The 25,110-nt window shown below is 43.7% G+C and overlaps 1 protein-coding gene across 1 annotated transcript in view; it reads left to right on the plus strand.

The window, feature by feature from the left end:
* The window catches only part of chchd3a (coiled-coil-helix-coiled-coil-helix domain containing 3a), a 200,953-nt gene that overhangs the window by 159,595 nt on the left and 16,248 nt on the right, over positions 1-25,110 (plus strand). The gene's annotated exons all lie outside the window — the stretch shown is intronic.

Genomic DNA, 25,110 nt, shown 5'->3' on the forward strand with positions numbered 1-25,110 from the left:
GGTTTTCAGCCTTTTTCTTTTGTTTAAAAAAAGATAATTTACAAAAGCCTTTCTTTTTCATAATAAAATATACAGGGGCCGGTTGCACCAACTGGTCTTACGACTGGTCTTAAGCTAAGTTGGTCGTAACTTTACGACCTAACAGCTACGCCGGTTGCACCAAGACGGCTTAAGCCTTATTTTCACTACGCCCAGGCGTAAGAGTTACGCCTGGTCAGGAGGAGGCGTAGAGCCTGCCTGTAACAGAGATCTCCGCGGAGACCTTTTTGACCGTCATCGTCGTAACACTGCCAGTTCTCCGTCTTTGAAGCACGATGTTAAGATTATAACTAACTAGTTGTGTGGCTTAGCCTTCCCAAATGTTGCCGTTAATTTTTTTAGAATTTAATACATAGAATTGGGAACATTACATTCAATTTCATTCAGACTGCCTGACACTAATCGCCGCCGCCATTTTCCCCAGGGGCTTCTACAGGAGGAGGGGGGTGGGAGGAGGGAGGGTGTAGTGACGCACATACAGTAGTGGGTGACGGCGCGAGGCACATTGTTGGGCCAATCAGAGGGCATTCCCCGACAATTCACATGAACGCGCATTGCTACGACCAGCGTAGTTAAGACCAGTTGGTGCAACCGGCCCCAGGTGTTTACGTTTAGTGAGCTTCATGTCGAAATGTGCACTACAATGAAGCCTTACAGTCACATAACGCCTAACCGTTTTTACATCATGTCAGGGCACTAAAAGTCCATTTGAACCAGTGAATGCATCATCAAATTATGTTAGCCGCATGATAACCTATGCCTTTCAATCAGAAGCACATTAGCCTGGTCCATTAGCTCATGTTGATGATGTGGTTCACTGATAGCCTCACATGGGCATGTTGACAGCACATAGGTCAGACGCTGGGCTGGCCCTGTGCTCTCTCAATTGGACAGTATTACAAGAGCATCGTTTACTCGGTGACACTGACTCTCAAACAAGCCATGGGTCAAACAGAAGCAGACGTGGGTCAAATAGTCTTTGTGAATAATTGGTAGTGTTTGTTCTCAATCTACTTTGAAAAGCAGATGGGTTGTGTTTACCACATCAGGATGATTCAGAAAGTGTTAAAGGGTAACTAAACCCTAAAACATTTTTTTCCAGCTTTAAACCAATGTACATGGCTTTTGAGCTGTGTTACTGAAGGATTCTGTTCAAACTCTCCACATTTGAGACTAAACTGTTGGAATTCTACACACTATCATTTTCAGGCAGCGAGAGTGCCCTCTATGGGTTCAAACCTGCTTTTTGGGGGGCCTCCAAAATGGCCCATTTTGTCTACTGTTACGTCACAGTCGACGAACACCCCCTTTCCCACCCATGTGATCATTAGCTAACGCCAGAGCCATATAATAGAAAAGTTGCAACATCTCCATTCACTCCAATGAATCAGTTTTTTTTAGCAAGGATTAAGCAGGGCTGAATGCATTTTATGCATTCAAATGTAGCACGAGACCCCTTCCTGGCTATTCCCCCACTACGTGAGTCACGCATTTTTGACTTCCTTTGGTGTCACTCTCTTCTATATTACTCTGGCTAATGCTAGCTGTTAGCTGTGAGCTAATGTTAGTTACATGGCAGTAAAATGCCACTGAATGACCAGTTTCATATAACTGTCAACCAGTTCCAGTCACGCTCTTTCCACAAAGCCCAGCAGCGTTGGCTAGTTGTTGATATTTCTAACGATATTGCGGCTCTAAAATGAAGTTTTTATCGATGCGCACAGACTGTCATGGCGGATGTTTCCGGTAACTGTTTCCGCTATTTCCGGTGTGAGCGCAGACAAAGAGTACAATGAAGACAAGAGGAGGCGCTCTTCTGCTTCTTTTACAACAGTGCCTTCAGTCAATTTGCATTGGAACAAACTAGCGGCTGGAATCTGCTGCCTTTTATTTCTTCTTCAAATCAAGCAGCATGCAGTTTTGCCAAAAATCTAGGGGTTTAGTCCCCCTTTAAATGATTGTCTTATGTTGCAGACCCACCCATCTGGTACAGTAGTCCAAGAAAATGTACAGGCAAATACTACAGTATTTAACATATCAAGATATTAACTTGTGTAATTTGGTGACCTTACAGTACCATGAGTGCATACATTTTTATCATGCATCTTTAGCTATTTAATTGGAATCCAACCCTGACCGTGTTAAAGCCATTCTCTACCCATTGAGCTATACAGGAGCCAGGTCTGTCTCCAGCACACCTTGCAGTGAAAGATTATTCCATCATAGCTATTAGCAGAAGAGGTAATATTAAACATCCAAGCTGTCGTGGATGTAGCACATATCCGACACATATATGTAACTCAAGTAGATGCAGAATCCCTTCTCATCCGTGTTCCATCTGTCTTCTTAATAAGAGGCCATTACGCTCCATAGTAATGTATGGGAGAGTGGATGAGGAGCCCACAGGAGGTGGGGCCTGGCTCTGAGCTCTCCTCTAGGGAGGCTAGGCTAATTGTGTTAGCTTGTCATTAGCCAGCGCTAACGCCGGGATCATTGTCTCCCTCAGAAATGCTGGAAACTGATTAGCCTAGCCCGCCGGGGTTTAGCGCTAGACTCGAGGAAGCTGGAGCTGAGACTTCCCAAATCACATTAAAGGAAAAAATACCCTGGAATAACATTAGTGCAAAATGACAGCGCTAACTGCAAAAGAACATTGGGCTAACGTGCGGGTAGTCATGTGATGCAGGACTTTGCACGAAGAGTCGTGATTGGTTGATTGTATTATGGGAGGTGCATTAGCAGGGTTGTGATTGGATTAGAATGCTAGAGAGGTATAGGCGGAGGGGGTGTGTGTGTGCTAATGAAATGGCGGGAAAGTCTGGTGTTACAAGACAGGGGCAGAGAGGCAAAGAGGGGTCTGAAGGGAAGATAATTGGGTTTCACAGGGCGTGTTTGGTGCCATTCGTATGTCTGTTGGTGTGTGTGATCTCATGTGTGCTAGTGTGTGTTTGTGTTCACTGATATGTTGCCCATCTTATTTTAAACGTGTGTGTGTGTGTGTGTGTGTGTGTGTGTGTGTGTGTGTGTGTGTGTGTGTATGGTTTGTCAAGGTACAGTATTTGTCTACACTGGAGCTTCACTGCCTGTCCTCAAAGGTCGCTATTGCCTTCCCCAATGGATATATGCTGCTGTTCTCTCCCTCTCTCTCTCTCATATGACGGAGAGCCTATGGAGATAAGATCCTATCTGTGGCCTCTGTTGAATAATAAGGGGAGATATTTTGTCTCACACAGGCTTTTGATTTCCTCAAAGTTGAAAATGCCCTCCAGAGATAAAAAGAAGAAAGAAAGAAAGAGACAGACAGAGCTGTATCCATACTTGATAGAATTAACATGGGTTTGATATGATAATGTGGGGCTCTTATAACGTGTGGGATGTCTTCTTTCTCTTATTAGAATGTCTTCATTTCCCCACTCTGGGCTCATGTCAGTGTCAATGTAAAGAGAGTGATGATGATACTCTTACTGTGAGTCAGATTAGTGTCATTGATAAGGCAGATATTAGGCTACAGTTTATTATAGTCAAGGAGGAGATGCGTGGGACCAGAAGAGGGTTACTGTAGTGTACTGTAGGTAACTGTACTACCAGTCAAAAGTTTGGGCACACACATTTTTCTTAATTTTCACTATTTTTCACATTTTAGAATATAAGACACAACCAGCAAAACTATCTTCTGTAAAGTAGCTGCCCTTTTCTTTGATGGAAAGGCACAGGCTTTGAAAAGAAATGCATACAGTAGGCATCGACTATGAAAAACTATGAAATATGAAAAACATATACTATGTTTTTCATTATCTATTATTCAATCAGGTGTGTCCAAATGTTTGACTGGTAGTGTAAGTGTATGTAACTTTGTGAGTTTTAATTATCACTATTGGTCTATTGAATTTTGAGGTGTGTATGTTGTTTGTGTGTATTACATTACATTATGTCATTTGGCAGACGCTTTTATCCAAAGCGACTTACAATAACATGTTTGTCAGCAATAGAGCAATCAACTATGCAACACAGTCTATGACAACTACAACTTCTGAAGGAACAGTGGTACAAGTTTAGTTCAGGTTTTTTTTTTTTTTTTTTTTTTTATTAAGAGAGAAAGACGTTAGTTCAAGAAGGGCCCAGATGGAGCCTGAAAAGGTGTGTCTTTAGTCTTTTCCGAAAGATCGGCAGTGATTCGGCCGTCCTGACCGAAGGTGGAAGCTCGTTCCACCATTGAGGTGCCAGGGACGAGAAGAATCGCGAACGGGATGAGCGACTTTTGAGCCCCCGTAGTGGAGGAGGGGCGAGGCGTCCTGCACTGGTGGAGGAGCGGAGGGAACGGTGAGAGATTTGGAGCCTGACCATAGATTGTAAGTACAGGGGGGCTGTCTGGTGTACTGCCCTGTAGGCCAGAACCAGTGTTTTGAATTGAATGCGTGCCGAGATGGGAAGCCAGTGAAGGTCCCGGAAGAGGGGAGTGACATCAGAGAATTTGGGTTGGTTGAATACCAGACGGGCTGCAGCATTCTGAATGAGCTGAAACGGTCGGATGGCTGCAGCAGGTAGCCCAGCCAGAAGAACATTGCAGTAGTCCAGGCGAGAGATGACCAGTGCCTGGACCAGGAGTTGTGTTGCTTTCCTTGTGAGAAACGGACAGATTTTGCGGATGTTTTACAGGGAGAACCTACAGGAGCGGGCAGTTGCTGCGATGTAGGCTGAGTTAGACAGCTGATTGTCAAGGATCACTCCAAGGTTCTTAGCTGTTTGAGAGGGAAACACCGTAGTGTTGTCAATGGATATGGAAAGATCGGTGAGGGGACAGTCTTTCCCGGGGAGGAAGAGTAGCTCTGTCTTACCAAGATTCAGCTTGAGATGGTGGGCAGACATCCAACCACCAATGTCTTTGAGGCATGCAGCGATACGTGCCTTGATTTGGGTGTCTGAGGGGGGGGAAGAGAGGTAGAGCTGAGTGTCGTCAGCATAGCAGTGATAAGAGAAGTCATGAGATGAGATCACATGGCCAAGAGATCTGATATAGAGAAGGAATAGCAAGGGGCCCAGGACTGAGCCCTGGGGCACACCTGTGCTAAGAGTACAGGATCTGGATAGGGATCCTCGCCATAGAACCTGTGTTCTCATAACTCATAACCTGTGAGTTCGCAGAGATTCAGACAACCAAGGAGCAGGGGGAGAGGATCGAGGAGGTTTCGAGGTGAGAGGGCAGAGAGAGTCAAGAGCAGAGGAGAGAGAGGATAAAAGAGTAGTGGAAGCCTCCTGAGTGGATAGGAGAGAGAACTGCTCAGCTGAAGGGAGCAGGGACAGAACAGCCGAGGAGAGGGCTGTCGGTGAGAGAGATTTTAGGTTGCGTCGGGTGGTGATAGTGTGAGTGGGAGCTGGGAGGGAGATGGGAAGAGAAAAGGTTATAAAGTGATGATCAGATACAGGGAGAGGAGTGACAGTGAGGTTGGAAGTGCAGCAGGATCGGGTGAAGACCAGGTCAAGCAGGTTCCCTGCCTTATGAGTGGGTGGAGATAGAGAGAGGGAGAGATCGAAGGATGAGAAGAAGTTAAGGAAGAGGGGGGATTGCAGGGTGTATAATGTAGAATGCATCAGTCTAGTATAAGGTAATAGTCTCTACCTTTTTGGGTGAATTTTGATTATAGGGGACAGGGACATGCCATATACACTACATACAAGTTCAGTGTGCAATTTAGAAATCTGTGATACTGCCTGTTTCAGCAGGTAGCCAACATGCATCAAATGATACATTCCATTCATTGCAGTGGTACAGTGTGGACAGTTCCCTTGAAAATGTTGAAAGGGAAAATAAAGTGGTAGTGGTAGGTACTCAGGGGAGAGAAGGATGTTGTTTGTGTGTGTGCGTGTTTGTGTGTATGTACTGTCTGCATGCTGTGGTTGTTTGTGTAGGCGTGCGGTGCAGCTGCACCCTGCCGTTCTCCTGCAGTATTCCCGCCAGAGTTCTCTGAGAATGATGGAGCTCTCCCAACCGGAACGCCACTGCATCACTGTGACCTCATTATATCCACACACACACACACACACACACACACACACACACACACACACACACACACACACACTCACACACACACACACTCACACGGAGGAACACATAAACTCTCACACATTATAGAGAAAGACATACACACACTACATCCATTCACATGAATGAAACCTTACATCTCAGTTTTTGTAAGGGATGCACTAGGGTTGTGCGATGTCAACCAAATAGCCATCGTGATGGTTCCACAGAGAAACATTGTGATGGACGATGGCATCGTCGTTGATGGGCCGGGGGGGGGGGGATTAATTAATGATTTATGAAGTCGCTGTGGTGCCGTAATGCCGTTTGGCTCCGTCGCTGCAATGCAGGTTAACAGCAGGACAGCTGAGCTCTACATGAGCCAGGTGACTGAAGCAGTGGCTGTCACTACCAGCAGTATTGAACCAACGGCGCAGAGCAAATAACGTTAACGTTACAGATCCTGACCAACAACGCGTCTGTTGAATTTAACTAGCTGGCAGAAAACTGACAGAATTACTGGCGGATATAACCAGGGTTTCCGTTGTCCCGTAATTGCAGGACATTGGCCTTTAAAATTAATCAAAAACTTGTCAATTAAAATCTGCAGGACACCGTGTCCTGTAAATGATCTCCCGAGTCCCGACACAATTAATTATGGGTTAAACCCCGAGTCACTCAAGAATATTGACCTGTCACTTTATAGTTTGGTAACACTGTCAAACAGCTTCACACAGCTCCACACGAGGTGTGGCAAACTAAGTTGCTAGTACTGCTCGTCTTTAGCTGCTTCTGATTGATCAGTTTAGAGAGGTACATCACGTTTCTCTAAAATGCTATTGACTAATGGGGCAGCTGGACGGGACTGAGTGTTGGGATTTTGACAGTGCAGTGAGGTTTGCTAGCAGCTAACGTTAGTTACTTTACATGGCAATAAAACGCCACTGAATGACCAAATTGATTTAACTTTTAACAATTTCGAGTAACACTGTTTCCATACAGAAAGTGTTGGTTAGTTGTTTATAACGTGACTATATTTATAACGTTTATAACATACTCCAGTTTCTGGTTTATAATTGAGGGCTGAATACAGCCGTGCTGAGGGGTTGTGGCTATTGCGCGACACACTGGTGAAAACCGTCTATAGCGTGTGTGTTTTCCTCTTAACTTAGTGGGTAGCTAGCTACCCAAAGCAAACGAAGTCTACTATTTTCTAGTACTCTTATTAGCCTGACTCATTTGTAATAAGTGCGTTTGTACGGCTAAAGTTTTGCATGGTATCCTATCGTCTGAGAACTGTAGCCTGATGCTAATGTAGAGGCTAGTGTTTTCTGCCTGCTTGCTAACGTGGACGCATGGATCTATTATTATCGGGACGCTAGTGTTTTCCGCCTGGACGAGACGACCAGCTGGACCATCGCCACACCAGATAGCGCAGCCTAGGTTTTTAAGCTCAATAAACACAGATTTAATGTGTCCTGAATTTATACCACTTGTCCTTTATTTGAAATCTTAAAGGACACGGTGTCCTGCAGCTGTGAGTGCTAGCGGAAACGCTGGATATAACGTAAGATTCGCGTGGGCTTTTGAACCTAATGACAGAGAGAGTTGAGGAGACTGAGGAGAGTTGAGAGAGAAACACAGCTGCTGCTATGTATGTATGGAGCGACTTCAACTTTCACTTTGGAAACAGGCGAGTTAAATTCACAGTTGAAGAATTGTACTCACTTTGGGTTGAAAACAGGAGAGAACGTGAATTTTGTTCTTTGTCTTAAAAGTTTTCACAACAAAACAACTGACTTCTCATGCGCAGGCGACATAAACAAGGGCACCCAGTTCAGACTTCAGAGAAGCAGTAGAGCGGAGGGGGAGGGGAGGCTTCTCTGAGTCTGAACTGGGTGCGCTCGTTTAATGCCGCCGGCGTGTCCCTCACGGTAAGTGGACTTGGTCTTTTTTATTATTAAAACGGCAAAATTTTAATTCAAACATATAATTAATCACGATGATCCGATGTAGAAGGCTCAGAGGTCGATGGGGGGTCGGCCCATCATGATTGTCGATGCCATCGTCCATCGTGCCAACTCTAGGATGCACAATGATATCAGCACGCCATCGGTATCGGCCGATAAATATCGGTATTGGCCCGGAGATTTCTGACAATAGACCTTATTCGATTGACGTCACTCACGTACGGGCACGCCCACTGCCGCCATGTTGTTGACATAGCGCAGCCGCTTTAAGTGACAACCTATGTAAGAGCAGAGTTTATAGGAAGCTAGCCGCCGTTAGCGTTACCTGTATCGTTCCAATTGTGTTCGGATGGTGACCTGCGTTACACACGGCTGTAGTAATGACAGCAATAAAGTCCCCGTGGTTTGTTTCTATCTCTACCGTCCACAGACATGAAGGGAGCGAGACAGAGGATACGTCAGCAGCACAGGAGATGTGTGGATAGTTAGGAGAGACAGGTGAAACTTTCTGACAGCTCCTCACAGCAAAGTCTGTTCACCTCGTTTTTTCTTTTGTTTATTATTACAGGCATTAACGGCAGCATGCAAACAACAACTCTGGGGTTTTTATTGCTGTCATCACTATCGCTATTTTGTAATGGAACAGAAATGACAATAAGGCTGTTACTATAGTTGTCAGCTGCAGGACGGTATGTCAACAATATGGCGCTGTCCGGGGTTAGCGAATAAGGTCTATATGACAGGCTGATAAAAAATGTATTTAGTTATGCCCAAATGACTAAATGCTCGACATTATTTCATAACCTAAGTCCAGTGAATGTGTACATTTTGAAAATAATTGTATTATTATTTTTTTATTTTTTTATTACAATAATACAAACAATACAATCCACCAAACCACCTCCCACACCGCCAACATACAATAAACACACAGTTGAGCAACAGAGCACAATTAAAACAGGACACTATAAAAAAATTACAGGCAAATTACAGACAAAATATATACATATACACACATACATACAACAAACATTTAACAAACAAAACATAAAATAGTGATGATCATCGTTGTCACTCTAAGGTTGGCCTTAATCTGTTCCATTTCTTATCATAATCTTTCGTTGTTCCCTGTCTATTTGCAATAATGCCTTAAAAGTAATGCTTTAGAAAAGAAAGAAAATGAGGGAGAGTCAATTGTTCTTTTCCCTCAAAAATAAATCTCTTAGCCAATAATATCACCGTATTTAGAATAACAGGACTTCCATTTCTTAATTCACCAAGTATAATTGTTTGAGGGCACATGGTAAGCACAATAAAAATTGAGTTGAAAGCTAGCCATCTCTTAATAGTCAACCAAAAAGTCACCACATGTGGGCAAAACCAAAATAAATGCAACATATCTTCAATTTCAGAATTACAAAAGCGACAGTTTTGATCCTTTTCCAAATCTCAAATAAAAAGCATTTTCCTTGTTGGCAGTATTTTGTATAACAAATTTAATTGAAAGTACCGTACTGTGACTTTCTGTCTATAATAGAACTATAGGTTAGATTGTATACCTGTCTCCATGGCAGTGGGATATCAAAAATCCCCTCCCAGTATGACTGAAATATCTGTGGCTTATCATTCAAATCGTATCCCGTTTTCAACAAACTGCTCCCAAAAAATAGGTTATCTATCAGTCAATATATTAGTATTAAACCATATAATTAGTTGCAAAATGGCATCAACAGAATCTGGTGGAAAATACAGGACGTGTAGCCATGCCTGTACCATGTCTTTAAAAAAGGGTGATCAATTGGTGAAGATCTTTTGTATACAATGAAAATGGGTTTTTGAAATTTGGACAAAAGCATGCTTAAAAATGGGATGGATGTTAGAAATAAGTCGTGAAGAGCTCCAATTGGGGTTCCAGTACATTTTTTCGATCCATGATGCCTTTAAAAATAGACTATTTTCTTTTGACTGAACTACACCCGCTAGTTGCTAGCTAGTTCCTACAAAAGAAAATAGTTCCTACATGAAACTGCTTACAACAAAGTCTGTGAATTATCTTGAGTAACCAGGTCATGATTTCTGGAAAGAGACAATGCTGTTGAGATTTTTAAATGTATTTTTTTGGTGCTCCAAGCAGTACAAGCCGAGTGCCATCCAGTTCCATTGTATTGGAGAGAAGGCAGCCATCTCTACGGCCGATATCTCCAAAACTCAAGCAACTAACACAAAACGAAATAGATGGATAAATAGCACTACCGGTACGAGGAAAAATATGTATTTTGGATTTTAGGGTGAGCTGTCCCTTTAAAACGCTTGAGATCCAAATCAATCTGAATAACATGGGATTTGAGGAACAAAAGCATAAATACATTCTATTCTCTGCAGCGTATCGCCTCCAATTGTTGCTCTGAATCGTAAACCGCATGGTATACAGTGGCCCATGAAACAAGAGACACTTTGATCCAATGCTTCTAGCCTATGGTGTACAGTTCTTCAACATATAAATGTACACTACATGTAACAGATAATGTAATAACACAGTATGTTACACACACACACACACACACACACACACACACACACACACACACACACACACACACACACACACACACACACAGGAGAACCAAGCTGTTATTCATCCACCTTGTGACACTGACTGCAGATAAGAGCTCCCAGTTGGCTGTGGAACGGAGGCTATCTCTGTCTGCTCCTGATTTATATGCTGCCGTTTTCACCACTCGTTGTTGATCCAACTCGGATGCAATATCACACTGTCCAGCACTGAATGTATGACCTTTACTGCACTACATGTATGTAAGAGTGAGAGGCTATCTGCCTATCTGCTTTTCTCTGTGAGCCTGTATTCATTGAAGAGTGCCCGTCTATACCCGTATATGTGCATGTGCTGCATGAGACTGTGCTATGTGTGTGTAATGTTAGAGTGTAGTGTCTTCACAGGCTGCAGTGACCCAGTGGGGCTTTAGCTTGACATGCAAGCTGACCAGCATGGAGGAGAATGATAGATGTAAGATAATGGGAAAGAAGAGTGGACAGAAAGAACAGTAGCCTAGTCTTAAGCCTCCTGTCAGTGGTAATCTTAGGAAAGAAGAGTGGACAGAAAGAACAGTAGCCTAGTCTTAAGCCTCCTGTCAGTGGTACTCTTAGGAAAGAAGAGCGGACAGAAAGAACAGTAGCCTAGTCTTAAGCCTCCTGTCAGTGGTAATCTTAGGAAAGAAGAGCAGACAGAAAGAACAGTAGCCTAGTCTTAAGCCTCCTGTCAGTGGTAATCTTAGGAAAGAAGAGCGGACAGAAAGAACAGTAGCGTAGTCCTAAGCCTCCTGTCAGTGGTACTCTTAGGAAAGAAGAGTGGACGGAAAGAACAGTAGCCTAGTCCTAAGCCTCCTGTCAGTGGTAATCTTAGGAAAGAAGAGCGGACAGAAAGAACAGTAGCGTAGTCCTAAGTCTCCTGTCAGTGGTACTCTTAGGAAAGAAGAGTGGACGGAAAGAACAGTAGCCTAGTCCTAAGCCTCCTGTCAGTGGTAATCTTAGGAAAGAAGAGTGGACAGAAAGAACAGTAGCCTAGTCCTAAGCCTCCTGTCAGTGGTAATCTTAGAAAAGAATAGCAGACAGAAAGAACAGTAGCCTAGTCTTAAGCCTCCTGTCAGTGGTAATCTTAGGAAAGAAGAGTGGACAGAAAGAACAGTAGCGTAGTCCTAAGCCTCCTGTCAGTGGTACTCTTAGGAAAGAAGAGTGGACGGAAAGAACAGTAGCCTAGTCCTAAGCCTCCTGTCAGTGGTAATCTTAGGAAAGAAGAGTGGACAGAAAGAACAGTAGCCTAGTCCTAAGCCTCTTGTCAGTGGTAATCTTAGAAAAGAATTGCAGACAGAAAGAACAGTAGCCTAGTCTTAAGCCTCCTGTCAGTGGTAATCTTAGGAAAGAAGAGTGGACGGAAAGAACAGTAGCCTAGTCCTAAGCCTCCTGTCAGTGGTAATCTTAGGAAAGAAGAGTGGACGGAAAGAACAGTAGCCTAGTCCTAAGCCTCCTGTCAGTGGTAATCTTAGGAAAGAAGAGCAGACAGAAAGAACAGTAGCCTAGTCCTAAGCCTCCTGTCAGTGGTAATCTTAGGAAAGAAGAGTGGACAGAAAGAACAGTAGCCTAGTCCTAAGCCTCCTGTCAGTGGTAATCTTAGGAAAGAAGAGTGGACAGAAAGAACAGTAGCCTAGTCCTAAGCCTCCTGTCAGTGGTAATCTTAGAAAAGAATAGCAGACAGAAAGAACAGTAGCCTAGTCTTAAGCCTCCTGTCAGTGGTAATCTTAGGAAAGAAGAGCAGACAGAAAGAACAGTAGCCTAGTCTTAAGCCTCCTGTCAGTGGTAATCTTAGGAAAGAAGAGCAGACAGAAATAACAGTAGCCTAGTCTTAAGCCTCCTGTCAGTGGGAATCTTAGGAAAGAAGAGCAGACAGAAATAACAGTAGCCTAGTCTTAAGCCTCCTGTCAGTGGTAATCTTAGGAAAGAAGAGCAGACAGAAAGAACAGTAGCCTAGTCTTAAGCCTCCTGTCAGTGGTACTCTTAGGAAAGAAGAGCGGACAGAAAGAACAGTAGCCTAGTCTTAAGCCTCCTGTCAGTGGTACTCTTAGGAAAGAAGAGTGGACAGAAAGAACAGTAGCCTAGTCTTAAGCCTCCTGTCAGTGGTACTCTTAGGAAAGAAGAGCAGACAGAAAGAACAGTAGCCTAGTCTTAAGCCTCCTGTCAGTGGTAATCTTAGGAAAGAAGAGCGGACAGAAAGAACAGTAGCCTAGTCTTAAGCCTCCTGTCAGTGGTAATCTTAGGAAAGAAGAGCAGACAGAAATAACAGTAGCCTAGTCTTAAGCCTCCTGTCAGTGGTAATCTTAGGAAAGAAGAGCGGACAGAAAGAACAGTAGCCTAGTCTTAAGCCTCCTGTCAGTGGTAATCTTAGGAAAGAAGAGCAGACAGAAAGAACAGTAGCCTAGTCTTAAGCCTCCTGTCAGTGGTACTCTTAGGAAAGAAGAGCAGACAGAAAGAACAGTAGCCTAGTCTTAAGCCTCCTGTCAGTGGTAATCTTAGGAAAGAAGAGCGGACAGAAAGAACAGTAGCCTAGTCTTAAGCCTCCTGTCAGTGGTAATCTTAGGAAAGAAGAGCAGACAGAAATAACAGTAGCCTAGTCTTAAGCCTCCTGTCAGTGGTAATCTTAGGAAAGAAGAGTGGACAGAAAGAACAGTAGCCTAGTCTTAAGCCTCCTGTCAGTGGTAATCTTAGGAAAGAAGAGCAGACAGAAATATCAGTAGCCTAGTCTTAAGCCTCCTGTCAGTGGTAATCTTAGGAAAGAAGAGCGGACAGAAAGAACAGTAGCCTAGTCTTAAGCCTCCTGTCAGTGGTAATCTTAGGAAAGAAGAGTGGACAGAAAGAACAGTAGCCTAGTCTTAAGCCTCCTGTCAGTGGTAATCTTAGGAAAGAAGAGCGGACAGAAAGAACAGTAGCCTAGTCTTAAGCCTCCTGTCAGTGGTAATCTTAGGAAAGAAGAGCGGACAGAAAGAACAGTAGCCTAGTCTTAAGCCTCCTGTCAGTGGTAATCTTAGGAAAGAAGAGCAGACAGAAAGAACAGTAGCCTAGTCTTAAGCCTCCTGTCAGTGGTAATCTTAGGAAAGAAGAGCGGACAGAAAGAACAGTAGCCTAGTCTTAAGCCTCCTGTCAGTGGTAATCTTAGGAAAGAAGAGCGGACAGAAAGAACAGTAGCCTAGTCCTAAGCCTCCTGTCAGTGGTAATCTTAGGAAAGAAGAGCGGACAGAAAGAACAGTAGCCTAGTCTTAAGCCTCCTGTCAGTGGTAATCTTAGGAAAGAAGAGCGGACAGAAAGAACAGTAGCCTAGTCTTAAGCCTTCTGTCAGTGGTAATCTTAGGAAAGAAGAGCAGACAGAAAGAACAGTAGCCTAGTCTTAAGCCTCCTGTCAGTGGTAACCTTAGGCTTCTTTTTTGAAGATGGTCACTCCGTGGATCCCCTGCGGAGTTGAGAATTGGACTGGGACATCACAAAGTAGTGAATGGGTGGGTCTGATGATGTCTTCTAATTATGAGGATTGAGCCCCCCTCCTAATCTCTCAATCCCCCCTCTGCGCTCTCTAAAACGTGGATCCCTCCAACAGTTTTACCTTGGTTGTGACATTTGTCATGAGATAAAAAAAAAGGCAAGGTGTGTGTGGGTGCGCACGTGCGAGCGTACAAGCCCAGCATTTCAGCTCCCTGATTCTTCCAATGGCCAGAGAGAATGAAATGTCACTTCCCTGTCACTCCTCTCCTCCCTCTGGCTACACACTCACTCCTTTTGTCTGTTGTTTATTTCTCTGCTCTTTTGAATAAATCTTTAATTTAATCCAGTTTGACAATAACATCAGCCTCAGTCCTCGCCTCCTCTCTCCACACACACACACACACACACACACACACAAAGGTAAGATGAGGGGGTGGGGCCTCGCCTCCTCTCTCCACACACACACACACACACACACACACACACACACCAAGGTAAGATGAGGAGGTGGGGAGAAAAACTTGTGGAATATAAATTGCTCGTCGTTGTTCTTCATAATGCCAGTGTTGTATGCTGTCTTGGTTAAAAGGCCACTCCTGACAGTTTGTTTTCTCCTCCCCTCCTATAGAGATGAGGCTCACTCCTTCTACTTACTGTTATTTCCTCACTCACCCAATCCACCACCTTTCTCCATAAACATTTAGCAGGTGATCTTTTACAGAGCCTCATCATATTCATTAATTCATCTAAAATGTAGATTCTAAATCAACATATCGAACAACATGGAGTTACCAACAAGCCTCTTAACTCATTGAGTGCCAGCCACTTTTGGACAACGGACGCTCCCAGTGCCAGAGTTTCAGAGCGTTTTCAGTGATTTCTCGAGGCCCACAGAATATTGTGTGATATTACTATGTAAACACCGAACACGCACAAAGAACGAGGAGACTCTCTTCTATCATCTGCAAAAAAAAGTTTATTGATCCCATTTTCCGTTCTTTAGTTATGAGCCGGAGAAGATAGCTTGATTTAGCCAAAAACAGCAATTTTTTTCTAGAAGCTGAGATAATGAGCCTTTTGTGAAATTAAACATTTCAAGCACATCATTGACTCTGAAGCTAATATTTTCTGATATAATGACACCTCAAAAATAATTTCCTTCAATAAAAGAGTGAAAACAAAGGAATTTTGTTTGGCCAAATAATATGTTTTAGCTGCAACCAGCAGCGCTGGCCCCTGCGTGCGCAGACCCTACACCTTCTTGCTGGTCTTGATTTACTGCTGGTGGGCATCAGATAGCCTATTCTAGCTTGTTTGCTCTCTATGCATCGAGCCTGCTGCTGCCTGGGTGTGTGTGTACTGTCAATGGTTGTATGCTGTAGTGCCTTGCGTGCCCCACCCCCCTCCTCCTCCTCCTCCTCCGTGGTGGGAGGAGTCGAGTGTCTCTGCTGCGGTTTGCTCTGAGTTTGATCTGCACTGAAAAGTCCGCTGCCTGCATCCCCCCGCTTTTTTACAGCGTGTCCTCGGCTCCCAGCTGAGAATAATGTAACTTTTCAGAAAGACGCTGGTGTCGCCGTGTCGGCAACTAAATCATATGGATGGACTATCGCAGCGGACACGGATGGGGCTCAATTGTGGCAGCAGATGACTGCTGTTCACAGGCACAGCTAACGTTATGCTTCAAGCATATCGATGCGATTTCCGTTTCCTCATGACTTCTTCTCTCTTTTCTCCTGGCCTTTGTCTAATCGGGAGGGCACTGTCGCCACCTAAGGGTTCTGTAAAATAGGTTAGACACATTCAATAGCTCCCATATTGTAAGAGGCGATGTAAGAGGCTTAGATCGACATCCCCCCGTCAAAATATGAATTTGGAGTTATTGACGCCATTTGGCGTCGCTGGCAGCCTACGGTAAATTTCTCCTGACGCCATTTGGCGTCGCTGGCACTCAATGTGTTAAAGGAACACTCTGCCATTTTTCAACTAGCTCTGTATCATTACAACATCAGTAGTATATCAGAAAACTGTAAACAGTTTTGAAGACCTTCAGTTAATTTATCAGTTTTTGAGACTGGATCTGAGTTAAATTGTGGACCAGTGGTGTCATTCATGTACAAATGACATCACTGGTCCACACCTTAACTCAAGTCAACTCTCAATAACTGTCAAACTAAATGAATGACTGCAAAACTGTTTACAGTTTTCTGATATACTACTGATGTTGTAATGATAAAAAGCTGGTTGAAAATGGGCGGACTGTTCCTTTAACAATCACTGTATGATCAATCTGCATCAATATGCTTCTAGGACTTTGGCTTGACTGTACCAACAAATTATCTGCCAAGATGGGCAGAGCAGTTGCCATTACAAGAAAGTGTGCACCGTTTCTTATAACTTTATTGTTTCGCCAAATTGTTTGTTCATTGGTTCTATGTCATCTGGATTATTACTCGGTGGTATGGTCATCTGCTTCCAAAGGTCTACTCAGAGAGTTACAAGTAGCACAAAACAAGGCAGCTAGACTGGTCCTGGGCTGCTCCCCTAGGTCTAGCATAGCGGATGCACGTCTCACATTGCTTAGTGTTGAGGAAAGACTATTGGCCAACTTATATATTTTCATAGTTATTCAAACTCAGACTCAGACTCAAACTCAGAAATGTATTTACAATAACATAGTTCAAATATTCATACACACTCCACCAGAGTGGCAAGTGGTGGAAGGGATGATTTTACTCTGACCAAAATCCAACTCCATGTAAAAAGCTGTGCTACAGGGCTATCCTGTCATGCAACTGTATTCCAAGTCATATTTGTTCCATCAAAGGAAATGCATGTTTTAAAAGCAAACTCAGATCCCACATACACTCACACACACTATTCTGAGCTTTTATCACATCTCTTTTCCTCCGCTTTCTATGTTTGTTTTTGTTCATTGATTACATAGAAGTGTGCATAATACTAACATACGTCAGCATGTTAGTATTTAGGTCCATTGGCTAGCTAGAGGGCTATACATTGTTTTGTCTGGTTTTAGATTTGCTCTTAATTCTTCTTTCTTCTTCTTCTTTCATTCTCTTTTTCTTATTTGTTAATGTCTTTTTCATTGCTTGTCTGTCATGTAATTTTCATATTGTTGTCTTGGACCCCAGGAATACTAGCTGTTGTCTAGGCATCAGCTAATGGGATCCTTATAATAAACAAATATGTCATTGTCAAATTAATTGTGATACCTTAATAACAAATGAGACCATGTCCATGTCGAGTTGATTGGTAGCCTGGATCTCATGGAAGGTTATTCTCACTGACTAGTGTCCCTCAAGAGTTTCCCACATTTGCCATAAACTGTTCCTCTTTGTCACAAAGAGTTGCTGGTCCTTGTCCCCCGTCCTTCTCCCTGGTGTCACTCTGCATGCATTTTTATTGATGAGAATAAATCTGTCCTTTGTCCATCAGCCTTTCACTCCTTCCTCTATCTGCCTTTGCATGTAATTCTGGCTCCATTTGCCCCTATACCTGTTTTGTGCCATAAAGCAATTTCACTTGTACCACAAAGCAAACCAGCATATTTCCTGTGAAATACAATGTGCTGACACAGTGTAAAATGCAGTGTAGAGGCTGCACATTTTCTTAGTGATTGTGTTGTTTGTTTGTTGTTGTTGTAATTTTCTCAAATTTAATGTAGTAATTAATTTACTGATGCTGCATGCAGGCCATTTAATTACTAAGAATGACGATATGATATGAGGAATGAAATGAATGGTAACATTCATGTCATCATGTTCTATTTCACACATGCTTTGCCCTCTAACAGGGCTCTATTGGCTCCCACTTGTCTAGTCGCCTCAGTGTACTGAGAATGTGCATGCACACACGTGCAAACCCACCGGACACTCGTCTGCTCTATTTTTCGGGCGAGCCACGAGTGATTGTGTGAAGCCAAGCAGGAAGACAAAACAGAGCTTCTGGTGTGAATGGTCAGGTTCCTGTGTGAAGCCAAGCAGGAAGACAAAACAGAGCTTCTGGTGTGAATGGTCAGGTTCCTGCTGGAGCTGAATTTACGTGCGGCACCGCTTTCGGATGTGGTGTGTTTGCAGCATAGAGGGCCTCACACTATGAATGGAAAGTGGCACCTCATTCAGCAACCACTTTTTCTTCAGCGCCTGATGAAAATGATGCCTAGGCATCATCTGAGACCAACACCACTAAATACTGGCCAGGCTGCCCCAGCCTGATTGCGATGATGGATCTGCATGCCATGGATGGTGTCTGCAGGGCTCCCTCCATGGTGAGACACTGGCAGTGTTGGGCTAATTTCGAACGCTATCAGTATCAAAGTTCCCCTGAACTCGAGCTCTGCTGTGACAACGGTGAGCCGGAGGCCGGCGTCTCACCTGGCCCAAGGAGTCAATCAGCTGGCTCCTATCTCCGGCCTCTGATTTTTCAAATGTCCATGGGAAAGGCGCTATCTGCCGCTCTGGTCCATAAAGAGCCTGTTCCTATCACCCTACAGCTGATAGCTCTCTGTCCTCGTCCCACAAAGGAAATTGGCCAGAGCGGCGATCACAGTCATCATTTTGCACTCTGCTCTCTTCCCACACAGGAAGCGCAGCGGAGTAGTGATCGGTGTGGTGGTTCAGTAACCCCCTTCCCCCACCCCCGATCTTCGGGCCGAAATCGGGCGGCTGATGGTCTCAGTATCACCCTCCCACCCTGCTGTCGCATGGGACAAGAGAAAGGAAGCCGGAAGGCTTTTAGTGCTCCGTCTTCCACACGGAAAACACACCACAGCAGAGAGCGACTGATCATTTGGGTAACCACTCCCCGCTCTCCAGTCTCGTGATTTGGCGAATTGCCATGCTTTGGAGGCTGTATCGGCAACGTTGACCCACCCCATCGTGCTTCAGGATGACAGGATGCATCGCAGACAGTCGTTCCGAACTCTCCACGTTTTGCCATGAAAGACGATGGATAAACAACAGATCGGTGCGCAGTTTCTTCAGCCTGCCTCAATGATGGAAGAGCGGCCTCTCAACCATTTAAACCGGCGGATGAACTCCAGACGGCAGATCCTTTATGAAGCATGGAGAATCAGTCGCCTGCCCGGTTTGAACAAGATTTCGGTCCCTCACCTCCACTGCTCCCCAGTGGGACCTGCCTTTGGTCTTGGAGGCTCTGTCTAGGAGTCTTTTGAACCGATTCAGCAGATTTCTCTTTTTCTTTTTCTTTTTTCATATTTTATTTTATAATTTTCAGAACATAGAAAACAAAAAACAGGCTCAGACAAAAAACAAAAACAAACAAAACATACATATACCAACATTAATATTACAAAATGGCGCTACCAGCCGCATCAAGTTCCCATGTGCTTGTAAGAAATGTGCGTGGAATCCCATGCAAGGGGTCCATGAGAAGTCAGCTGAGCAAGTTACTTGTCGTTCTTAACCTCATCTAAGTAGACTAGAAATGTGTCCCAGATGATTGTGAATTTCCTACATGAATTGGTCCTCAGGTACCGGAGTCTCTCCATATGTATAACCGAGACCATGTCTGTCAGCCACAGCTGAAAAGAAGGTGGAGAGGGAGACTTCCACTCCTTCAAAATGAGTCTCTTGGCGATAGTCGTCCCCTGCATCAGAGACTGTTGTATAGCTGTAGGGAGGAGCAGAGAGGATTCTGAGCAGCCAAAGATGGCGAGTTCCGCCTCCGGCTGAAGGGTTATTTTATAAGCCTTAGAGTACCAATCAAATATTTTGGCCCAGAATCCAGATAGTGAAGGACAAAACCAAAAAGCATGGGATAATGTACCCTCTGACACCCGACACCTATCACATAGTGGTGAGACAGAAGGGTAGATCTTGTGCAAACTGGACTTTGAATAATGAAGACGATGAGTTACCTTAAATTGGATCAGTTGGTGTTAGGTGTTAACTGAACAGTGCTGGACTATAGGTAGACTCCTGTCCCATATAATCTCAGACAAGTCAACATCAAGTCAGCAGATTTCTCTTAAGCTGTTGTCGGTCATAAAGTGAGTGACTTGTGCACTCTTTCGGTCCATCTCAGCTCTTTGCTTATACATGGGGACCTAAGTGGCGCCTGTAGTGGATGCATCATCGTCATCATCATCATCACACATCGGGACCTTCCTTACACCCTACTAAGCCTTTTCCTCGATAATGATCAGGAGAGTGGTGTGGGAAAGTGGTTGGTTTGTTAAAAGATCAGAGAACTCCGCCAGGAACACTTCCTGGGGATTGGAACCAGAACCCTCTCGGCAAACAAGTCATAAATACCAGCTCACAAACCATTGGCCTTTGATGAAACTGCAGGCACCAAGAGTCTGAATTGACCTTTTGTGGAAAGTTATTAAAACGTGAGAAAATGGATGTAGACAGATGAAACTTTAGGAATGACATTGGATTGACTTTTAATGCTTGCAAGTTATTTTGTGTGTGACTGAGATATGTTTATGATACTTATTCATAATATTCAAATTATGCATCTTTACATGGGACTTAGTCATGTTTGATATTGGAACACTTGGTATAGTGTGCTGTATGCATTCATATTACTGTATTCCTATGTTGATAAGGTGTATTGCATAGAACTGGGAGACAATACTAAAGTTTTGTGCATATGAAATGAGAAATTTCGTGCCACATACACAGCTTTTTGTGTGCTATGCACTATGCAGACAGAGTGACTGGCAAGCCCCGCCCACTAGCTCTGTGAGGGAATATCACAGGCTTATGTGCTAGTGGGAAGGGACCCTCCGGTGTGGCATGAGATCTGCATAGCAGCGTCCTGGTCGATGCCCTGTCTATTCATCAGGTTCTAACTTCTATCTGTTGGATGTGTCTGGGTCTTTCTCTGGTTCTATACTGGGACACAAGACCTGTGAAGAAATTACCTACTAGGCGTGTTGAAGCTTGATGGAGAGCCACTGGGTTGGCCAGCGTTACACCTTACGGTTTGTCAACATGATTAAGTGTAGCGTTGTTTTTTCATGCCCCCCATTCTATGGACATGGGTGTGTGTGGAACCATATCTGGCTGCCCTATTGATCCACCTTTGATCATAGAACTAGAGTTATAATACGTACAGTATCTATTGTTATTGCCCAGTACTTCAGTGTATTTCAGGGTTGTACCTACCTCACTGCTCTAAGGGGAGTTGGTTTCCTCTGAAGAAGCAAGGCAGGACAGACTGAGCAGTGCTTTGACTCCTCTGTCAGGTGAGGGCGAAGCAGCAAGCCGTAGCTATGGCAACAGGGAAACCGGGATAAGATGGTGGTCAGCTGAGGAGATTGAAGTCAATAACCGCTTTAAAAGCTCTTCTCTCGGCCTTAAGAGCTTTGCTGTGCTGGCTGTAAAAAGCACACACACATCGTGGCATGGACAAACACACACACACACACACACACACACACACACAAACAAAGCCTTTTACCGTAGTTGCTGATTTAGTGACTTTATTACTTTGCAAATGGTTGGGAAACCCACTCGCAGTCTTTATTGCTTTCTTTATTATTTTATGTTTTCCGGTAACACCTTATCATTAATAAAAGGTAAATTGATGGTTAATTCAACTTTATTTAATACAGTTGTTATTTTACTGTTGGCAAACAATGATTTTTTTTTTTTTTCATTTTAGTTTAGTTTATTTCGATCAGAAATAAAAGAATATTCACAGAATAAAAAAACAGAAAACAAAAGAGGATACATAAGGCTGACCGAAAGGGTTTAGGGCTGAAGCTAACTAGCTTGTTAAATGCCCTTACCCTTATACCTTTACGTTATATGTAAACATATGCATACACATGGATACATACATGCATTAATTTACACACACATATAGCACATGCTCCTACTTATACATACATGCCCATACACACATAGGCTACCTACCACCTATACATATAATTACACATACATAGCTAATACCAAACATACTACAAGAAATACAAGTATCCCATAAGTCCTGATTATGTACCATCACGTCTATACTTCTCCAGAATAATGTTTCTATACTTTTTTTTGAATTGCGCAAGATTCACGATATCCTAAATGATAATTAATGTTTACCCAGTATTTATTAACATTTACAAAGTATTGTAACGAGGTGGGTTTGTGTGCTACTGTAAGTGTGTGGGATTGACATGTCTGTGGGGAATTACGGGGGGTCTGTGAAGGCGACATGTGGCCAGTGGGTGGGGTGAGAGGGGGGTTCACCTGTGATTGGCTGGGGGGAGGGGAGCTGTGGGCGAGAGGGGAACAGCTCGGAGAGTTGGTGTGTGGAGCCTGAGGGAGACGGCTGTGTTTGGGGAGAGCGGAGAGCTAGGAGGGAGCTAGCGTGGTTTTGGTGTGTGTTGTGGGGTTGTTTTGGCGTGGGCTACGGCTGACAGTAGCCCTGGAAACTGTGTGTTAACAGAATAAAGTGCGGTGACTAGATCCTGACTCTCGCCTGCTTCCTGACAATGCTACAGTATTATAAACATCAGTTGCAACTTCATAAAAGCAGTCAAATAATATTTATAGGTCTGTCCTCCTTGCAGCTGATCTTTATAAAACTTTGTAAATAATAATAATAATAATTGATTGGATTTATATAGCGCCATTCTAGATACTCAAGATACCACCATTGTTAATAAATACTGGAGCCCGACCGCTACTGGATTTCTGAGGCCGATACCGATATTAGGGAGTAAAAAAATTCCGATATAGATATATCGGCCGATATATCTATATCTTTCTATATACGATATTTCATAATTTCTTTTGCAATGATCCCTCAAATATCAAACACTTGACAAAGATATGACTTGACATGACTTGAGATATGTAATGGAGGCAGGATACAGCTTTACAGCTTATCAATAAACTTTATAGTCCAAACTGACATCAATGCAATGAAACAGTAAACATCACTAGGAATTTAATAATGATAAATAACTAGAAATACAAAAACACAAATAGAACATATATATATATATATATATATGTAACTTGAGTTAAGAAAAAGGATCAAATATACACAACATGCGGTCTATACGAAGGATCAGCCGGGCAGCATTTTGGTAAACAAACCACGTCACTGGGTGGCAACGGCAATTAAACCCTATGGAGCCTGAGTTTGAGCATCTGACTCTAGCCGACTGACCGTGTTTACAATTTAAAAAACACGGTCACAGTTCACACAACTTTAACACGACATGCATATATTATACATCAAACTCTTGAGCTAATTCTGCTCTCACTCAGAATGTCAAAATATAAGCGATGTGATGTATACTTCAATCATGAGATACCGGTCGGTAAGAATCAGAATCAGAATCAGAATCACTTTTATTGCCACAGTATGCAAGTTACATACGAGGAATTTGTCTTAGTGTCTGTATGCAGCGTAGCGGTCACATCAATATACAGGGATAAGAAGTAGGAAGATAACTAAAGGCAATCGCAAAGTTGCAAGTGCAATCAAATCGAATCAAATCGAGTCAATATATACAATATGTACATGAGTGGTGAAGTGTTCTGTGGATGATAAATATGAATTTCCGTTGGATTTACATGAGATTTACAGACTGAGTTAAATAGACGTTAAATAGGCAGTGGATTTACATGCAGGTTTAACAAGAGACTTTATTTAGCAAATGGCGTGCATGACAAGTACTTAAGCGTATGACTCCCTTGTAAGATGGTGCTCCTCTTTAGGTGAGAGGGCGGCATCTAATTGGGCTAGAAGAGAGAATCCCCCCCCCCCCGGAGTCAAGACTTGTTGGTGGTGGACTGGGGAGGTGGGTGGGGTGAAATGACGCTTCAGAGGATGGTTTCAGGAGGAATAATATAAAGTGTTGCCTGTTTTTCTTTTAATATAGTATACAGCAGAGATACATGATGGGGGAGAAATTAACTGACATGCAGCTAGCCTGGGTGAACCCAACCTTCAACGTGACGTCACAGACTATGCCTGTAACGTAAGTTTGGTGACTGATAGTACATAGAGGTCACGTGGAGGCTGGGTTTACCCAGGCTAACAGGCAGCAACAGCTTGTGATGTCCAGACTGCATGGTACTGTATGTGCCTTTGACAACCACAAAGCACCCCACTTTTTTATCAACCTTGCATGCTTGCAAGGCATGGCACGTCTCAAATATTGATCCCTAGTACTGAACCAATGTACCTCTTTCAGCTGCCAAAAGTCAATGTATGTTTCAAAAATATATAGGATGTGTAATTTTCTGGGTTTACCTCAGGAGATTCTGCTGTTGGAGCGTCCACGTAGTGCAGAGGGTCACAGGTTCGAGCCTCTGTATTACCTCCTGCTTGGTTGGGCGTCCATACAGGCATAAAGCTGCCTTCACATGATAAACCATCTCTTCTCTTGCCGTGAGGTAGAGCGGAGAAAGGTCAGCGGTAAGTAGGTCAAAGTTTATTAATTCGTTAATTTGAACTTTGATCACAGCGCAAGGTGGCGCCACACCAAGGGTAGCGCTGCCGCCTAGTTGAGAGGCAGCGCTCTCCCCCGTCGGTCGGGGCGCCGGTTCAGGGGGAGGGGAACTGGGGGGATTAGCGTGACCCTCCCATGCGCTACATGCTGCCGTTGAAAATTCTCGCTGTCAGGTGAAAAGAAGCGGCTGGCGACTGCACATGTATCGGAGGAAGCATGTGCATGGATTCTCCCCAGATCGGCAGAAGGGGTGGAGCAACGACCGGGACAGCAGGGTGAATTGGACATGTACAATTGGGGAGTAAAATCATAGGAAAATACGAAAAAACTTGATCAAAAAAAGAAAAAAAAATTGTTTGTTCTGTTTGAGGCCACAGAGACCCACCCGAAAAGCCTTGTGTGAGTGTGTGTGAAGACGGGTCAGCGAGGACACACACTCCCTTGGTCTCCCTCGCTGCTCACTTAGGACCAGTGTTTTCTGTCTTTATTTTCCATTCTCTCACTCACTTCCTTTTCTCATTCTCTGTATTTGTCTGCCTCTCTCACCCACTCAATCTGTGTGTGTGTGTGTGTGTGTGTGTGTG

The sequence above is a fragment of the Poromitra crassiceps genome (assembly GCF_964638095.1).
Source record: "Poromitra crassiceps genome assembly, chromosome: 2".
Lineage (NCBI taxonomy): Eukaryota > Metazoa > Chordata > Actinopteri > Beryciformes > Melamphaidae > Poromitra > Poromitra crassiceps.